This window comes from Centruroides sculpturatus, unplaced genomic scaffold (genome assembly GCF_000671375.1).
Source record: "Centruroides sculpturatus isolate CEXI.00-Female unplaced genomic scaffold, Cexi_2.0 scaffold1549, whole genome shotgun sequence".
NCBI classification, from domain to species: Eukaryota; Metazoa; Arthropoda; class Arachnida; order Scorpiones; family Buthidae; genus Centruroides; species Centruroides sculpturatus.
The window spans coordinates 117,770-125,353 of NW_019385872.1; the positions used below are offsets into that span (position 1 = coordinate 117,770).

Here is a 7,584-nt window from a genome sequence, read left to right on the forward strand (position 1 = left end):
GATACTTTTTGTTTATTTTCTTACATTAAAACATTTTCTTTTTTTTAATTTTATTTTTCTGATACTTTTGATTATCAATTATACAGCTGAAAGTCTATACAGAATATAATTATTTATGTATACACATAAACATATTATAAAAGTTGTACAGTATGTAGGCCCTAGTATATGTACATACAGCTTATATATATTTTGTATGTGGAGATGAGGACTGAAATCACTAATGAGGACTCCCTCCCTGTGCAAAAATCAATAATATATGAATAAAATGGATAAAAATATATGTATTTTACCATTTATTAATAGAGACTTTAATTTATATGACTTTTGTATTATGTTTTCTGTATAAAAATGAATTTTGAGTGTCCTCTTATGCCCATGATGTAAGTCAAATAGCCATTCTAATCCCTTGTATAAGTAACTTATTTGCAGATTCAAGTTTTATAATTTGGAAAAATCTAAAATATTACCAGAAAATACAAAAACAAATGAAATTTTTTATAGTAACATTACATATGTAAGTAATTTATTGTGGAATTATGCAAGAATTAGCTTATTATAATATTTTTTTTTAATCTGTAAGAAAATTTTCATCCTAGTTATCAGTATTATAAAGCTGATAGAAAATTACAATAAGAAATAATTTAAATTTATTAAGATACTTTGTAAAATAAGTGAATAAAATATAAGAATTTTGTACTTTCAACTTAACATATAATAACTTAACTATAATAATTAGAAACATTACACCCTGGACTATAAATTATACATATTAACAGAAGGAATTTATATCAAATCATTTATTTAAAATTAATTAAGATGTATTTAAACTGATAATATATTCAAATTGATTATATTTTATTCTAGTTTTTGTAATTAATTTAAACGGCATTGTACAAGTGTATAATAAAATATCTAAAACCTTAAAATTGTTATGAGGTTTTGTATAAGTTTGTATTGTTGTATAACAAAATTGATATGATTTAGACTTGTTGATGCCTGAACATATGTGAGGGGGCCTTTCCTCTCTCCAAATAATCAAGTGTGAGGCTCTAAACTGCACCTTCATAACATGAGACCTGCAGCTGTAGCTTATGTATAAATCTGACTCTGTATAAAACTATTGCTACACTTTAAAACAATATATTATATGAAACACTATCATTATTATGCCTGGATATAGTGTATGACCAATGTAAGTCTACAAGGTAACTATTATAGGGCTATTATAATGTCTAGTGTATTAAACCTATTGCTAACATTTTGTGGAGAATATATTAAAAAAAACTGTATACATATATTAAAGAAAGGTAAAAAATGTCTTTATAAACTTAATTAAACTGCTTGTAAACATATAAAACATAGGTTTGCCTCCCTTTTGTATCTGCTTATAAATAGAGATCTTCCTCATTCTTTTGTGCATCCCTCAAATATTCCAAGATCTATGAGAAGGAAAGGTGCTTTAATTTTATTAAAATTAGAGTTAACATAAATAAAATTTTGACTGTAAATGGAAAGAAATGAATAGAAATTCCGATAGTTAAATCCCAAAAATCACATTGAACTGAGGGTTGATGAACATCAAGTAACATGTAAACATTTTACTTGATAACGAATAATTCTATCTAAACTTAGTTGTTTAATATTGCAAATTGTTAATTAAATTACACATTTAACACTAATTAATAGCAATTAATTGGGAGTAGCGACGGTAAAAAATTACGATATTAATACAAATAAGTAAAATAAATTGATTGAATAATTTTAAAACGTTTTACAACATAATTTTACGTAATCCACAAGGATTTTCAAGCTAAAACTTTAAAAATATATATATACAGTATATATTTAAAATGTTCTCAAGAACACCAACTTCATAACAATTGTTACAGTCTGTTGCAATACTTGATATTAATACCTCCAGACAAACAGATTAACTCTAAAAACTGACACTACGTTATCGCCCATTTCTGAACCCAGTTAAATCCAAATCACATTGTAAATATTTTGTAGTCGGGCAAGATGCCAGACCATAGTTTCGTGTTAATTCTTCAACCATCCAGTGCATAGATTCTACTAAGAAAACACATAAATAACAATAAGAAAAACTTACCTTTTCTGTTCTTCCGTTAGAACGAAACGATACAGAAGGGTTAAAATCGTATAACTGGTGGTAAAGAACAAAATTTCGCGGTAGACAAGCTTCCAAACACTCCCTCTCCATCTAAACAGCAGTCTGACGAATCCTCCAGAAGTAGAAGATGCCACCTCGTATTGATACGATACGGTCATAATTGGATGCTAGCTAATCTATGACGAAGCTAAGGTAACAGGAAACAAAACAGAAGACCGTAATAATAATAATAATAATAATTAATTTATCCAAATTCGTTGCGAGTCTGTTTACATAAACTAAAGCGTCACGTCACAAACACATAGAAGAACAATTTTTTCAAGAATTCTTTAAATCTGAGGTATAAATCGGAGCATATTTTTGAGCGGCTATTCTAACCTTGGTGCGACAGTCTAATTGTGGAGCTCGAATCCACTAAAACTTTCCCAGCTACGCTACGTCATCAGACATAGTTGTTGCTATTAACGTTGTTGGCAAACTACCCATTAGTTTCCTTCAAGGTTCGAGCTCGACCCCTCTTTTAAGTTAAACTCTAAAGAAAATGTGATGTGGATCTCTTTTAGAAGAAACTTTTAAATTTAATCCATTAAACTTTGAAAAATAATAACAATAATAATATATATAAAATAAGGTAACTGAATTAAAATTTCGAAAAATTAAAAGTGTACTTACTCGTTTAGGTCCAAATTTCCGTTGCAATGAGGTTAACTGTGAATCCTCCAACAACCTCGTCCTCTTTTCTATCCTTAGTTCCCTTAATACCGGATACGTTGACCACCTGTTGATACACCTGACGTTTGCAAATAGTAAATGGGTACGATATATGTGACGTCACGCACGAGTAAAAAATGGTAAATAATTATTGGTCGGTAGTGGTAACGTTGGTGAAACGTTCTGCTTTGGTTAATGGTAAATGTGTATACCTCGAAAATAATGTGGAAATGATGTTTTGTGCATTGGATTTAAAAATTTTGAGTTTCTTTAATTACCAGAATATCAATTAATTGAAAATGTACGATTAATTTTTGCCCAAATTAACTTTTTTGGGCATTTAAACAGAAGTTTAAATGCCCAAAAATCTGGAATTTCTAAGATAGAAAATGAAGAGTAAAACTGCGATTAATTAATTTCAGAACAGAATTAATAGTGAATAATTTAAATGTCAGAATGTAATTTCAGAATTTCAAAGTTCTTTTTCAAATGTTTAATATAAGTTTACCGTGAATAATTGAATTCGTTCTAACCTTTCATATACATTTTAATGTTTTCGTGTTGAAGTAAACATTCTTTAAAGCTTTCAGTACAATTTTCTATTCTCTTTAATCATAAATAACGACAGTAAAGTGATAAATAAGGCACAGACATACATAATTTGAATAGTTTACTTTGATAAATGTATAAGACTCTACCAAAAAATTGCCTCCTGTATTAGGCTATATCGCAAGTCTCATCCTTAAATGTGTAAGGCTCTATTACACGGCTTCTCCTCAAATGTGATAAATGTAAAAGGCTCTATCCGTTAAACACGGGCCTCATATTTAAGAAGGCACCAAAAACATTTCTTACAAGTCATTCATTGAATTTTTACATTTTATTTCTTGCAAAATTTTATTAATTTGAAAAAAAAACAATAATACAATTATTAAACACTTGTTTGTAAATATGCTAGGACCTTAAAAAAATAAGTGACCCGGGCCTATCTTGACCTCTAGAGGCCTTAAACGTACGTACTGTGCATGTAAAGAAGAGGAGAAGGTTCAAGATGTATCTCGATTTTTATGTTGATTCTATGTTAAATTTTTATTTAAAATTAATTAAGATGTATTNTAAATTTAAATTGTAGTTTAATATTACATTCGTTGACTGATTTATTTATTATGTGTTAACAATTTTATAATACTTTAAATGACGAACATAAGAATTTTAATTGAATGACAATAACTGTAAGGAGTAGGTAATGCCACGCGAAAAGAAACATCTGTGTTATATTTAGTTATATTGCTGAACGGTTGCCAGGTGAAAGAATAATAAGAAATTCGTGTTATTTGTAATAAAATGAAGCACTTTTTAATTATATTTATTCAAATAAAAAATGAAGAAAGTGTTTTTTTAAAAATAGAAACAAGCAAGATGATTTGTAAACATGGCATCAGAAGATTAGGATAGGAGAATATTTAAAGGTTAAAATTCACTCTGTTTACAACTGAAGGGCAAAAAAAAACACACGATACATGATTTAGGTTGAGAATTTTGACACCGAAATGCAAAAATTTCCATAGGAAACTTCAAACTATAGTGTTAAAATAGGGCTAATCCGATAGAAAATGGATAAATTTTAGTAAAAAAAAAAAGCCCAAAACTTTCTGTAATATTGCTTTCACTTCATGTAACGATTACAAATTGACAATATGTTATGTAGGTTAAACAGAGATTGGCTTTCACTTTTTTGGCACGAGCGGATTTAGAACACTGTGGCCTCGGAATAGACTATCCAGAGGAAAGACACGCCTCATTTCTCTCCAAATTAATGTTTTCAATACGGATTGATTGCTATTATATTTTACTTTTAGCAAAATGGTATGAAGTCACAAAGTTCCTTTACAAATGTTAACGATTACATAAGGAATTGGTAATATGTTGAAGAAAATTTTGAATACTTTTACAACCTATTCATTTCGGTTAGTTTATAACTTCTACCCCAATTAAAAGCCTCATAATTGTATAAGCCTCATAATTAAAATTAGAGAATTTTATAGTGCTATGTTATTCTAATTTCTGTTGAAATTATTCCTGTTCAAAATTAACTAAAAACCTGCAAAATCGTTAATGAACACATTGTTGCACGGGCTCTGTAAAGAGCCACGCGTCTGTTCGCGGATATTAATATGCCTGATCATTATCGGTCAATTCCGGATTATCGGGGACCGGATTAACAAAGTTCTACAGTATATTGGAAGAATAAATATGAGGTGAATCACGAATACTACATTAATTCTTTTCAATATGAAATATATGGATTATATATGAAGATATGAACGTATTACAATCAAAGTAACGTGAAATTTTATACCGGTTTTTAATAACACAATGAATTTATCAATATTTATATAGAAATTCTTGTTAGATGATGAAATTTTCCATGATAAGTTATACAATTAATGTGATATTCTTTCAAGAGAAAACATCAAGCTTCAATATTAGTTTGAGGTTTTCCGAACTTGAAATCTTATTTTAAAACAATTTTATGTGTTTATTACGACGTTCGAGGAATGCTTTTATAAACTAGAACACCTAATTCGTGTGGTTAATTTATCGTAAATCTCTTATACATACAATAGAAAGAAATAATTAAAATCCTTTCGTAAAAAACAACGCTCACAATGCGTACTGATAAAACACACATCATCTACTACATATAGGTGCTAAAATAATGCGAGTAACAACGAGTTAATTAATATTTGATAGCCAAGATCCTAAGCTCATTAATATCTGTATACGAAAGAATTACATAGTACAACATTAAAACTTCTTGTATTGCTGGCATTTCTGAAGCATATCAATAAATGGGAAGAGGGGAGAGAGGGATCTCTCTCCCTCTCATATGTAGCATCATCAGAAGCACAACTGATAACTATAAAAACAGGAATATTTTCTTATATTAGAGTCATTTAAACGAATATCTTTCGTTCTTCCTTTCTAATATAGTCACATAAATGTCTCCAAAGTAGACAGAAGGAGTATCAAGATAACCTTATATCACGTTAGTTATCTGCATATCATCCTAAGCAATAAATTAACGTTACTTTTTTTGCCAGGAATTTTTTTCACTCTGCACACGATGCATCAGCCATATTTTGTGTAAACTTTAAAAATATAATTCGAAAACGATCGATAAAAGACATATATTATTTAAAAACAGTTAAATTAATTTATATATTTTGAAAATATGTAAATAAATGAATCTGAAGGAAAAATTCCATCATTTTATCTCTGTTGTAGTTACGGTTCGAATACAAGATTTAGTTATAAATTTAATAATTTTCTTGTTTTACATTCTACATTCTTCATCATCATTCGTCTATTTATACTTTGAAATATATAAGCTACTGCGATCCGAAAATATAAATAGATTAAACATCAGGAAAACAAATTCATTACCAAGACACTCGCTCTTTCTTCTAACATTTTTCTACTCTCAGCGGAAGCCAGCCTCTGTTTTTGCGTAGAAAACATCAATATTTCTTATTATTTTCTTTATTTTTCAATTCATAAATTACTATATATGTTTTTTTTTATAAATAAAATATAAGTACAGTAATATAGAGTACATGCAATCTAAATTTTACGAATAAATAAATGCTCGTTAACGTGTACTCAATTCATAAGTGTACAGCCATACAAGAAGAATCGGTTTCGGATTAACATATGTACACTGTACACTTATATATATATATAAACACATACGCATTATATTACACCTTTGAATGGGTGTATAGGCCTATATACTGATATAAACACATCGGGATTGGTTTCGGATCCCGTTGGGAGCTACCATACTTTTGTTCTATCTGTACCTTTGAGAGATGGGCATAAAATTTATAACGTTTGGTGTATATTTTAAGTGTTACTTTTTTTTATTTATATATTTTATAGGGCATTTTTGCATGTTTTCGAATGTAAAATGATGGTGATGATGATATATAAATATAAATCATGAATGTATTTATAACATTAAAACATGCTTAATTAAGTTATCCTTTATTTCTTAAAACACTTCTTAATTAATTATTAATTAAACTTTTAAGTAATATATTAAAGAAAATGAATTAAATATTAAAATAAGAAAAATTATAATTATAAACATAGAGAACTTCTCAATTACACTTCTCCGAGACGTGGAAAAAGTGTGTACATCACCCCAATTTTTTTTTCTAAACATAAAATTAATGTTTGGATATTTTTTAAGCGATATTTCAAGAGATCGAATAACGTAAAAGTGTTAAAAAAAACTACATTTTTTTAAAAAAATTCCTCCCTTAAAAATATCCATGGATGAACTAAAAACTGCATGGAAACTTTTTAAGCTCTTTACACTCAAACAAACAATTTAATTATAAAAAATTTACTGTTTATTTTACCTAATTAACGAATAAAATATATATATAATATAGGTCATGGTTAATTTTTAAAAAAATAAATAAATAAAAATAAAATAAAAATTTTCTCGTTCGAAGTTTAACGCCTTAAAAATCTAATTATAGTTACAACTGTAGTCCGGAATTAGTTCAAAGCATTGTTCTCAAAGTCTTTCTTCTCATTCTTTCTAGTGTTAGAGAGCGAAACGTCCGTTTACGCTCGTGTTTAATTTTAGATTGTCTAAAATTACTCCACAAAATTTTTCTCTTTTAAGTAAATAAGAAATCCATAAATAGAACTATGAGTAATATATA

The 7,584-nt window shown here is 28.0% G+C and overlaps 1 protein-coding gene across 1 annotated transcript in view; it reads right to left on the minus strand.

Annotated features, from left to right (window-relative positions):
• The window catches only part of LOC111642660 (serine/arginine repetitive matrix protein 2-like), a 36,524-nt gene that overhangs the window by 28,431 nt on the left and 509 nt on the right, over nt 1-7,584 (minus strand). The window lies entirely within an intron of this gene.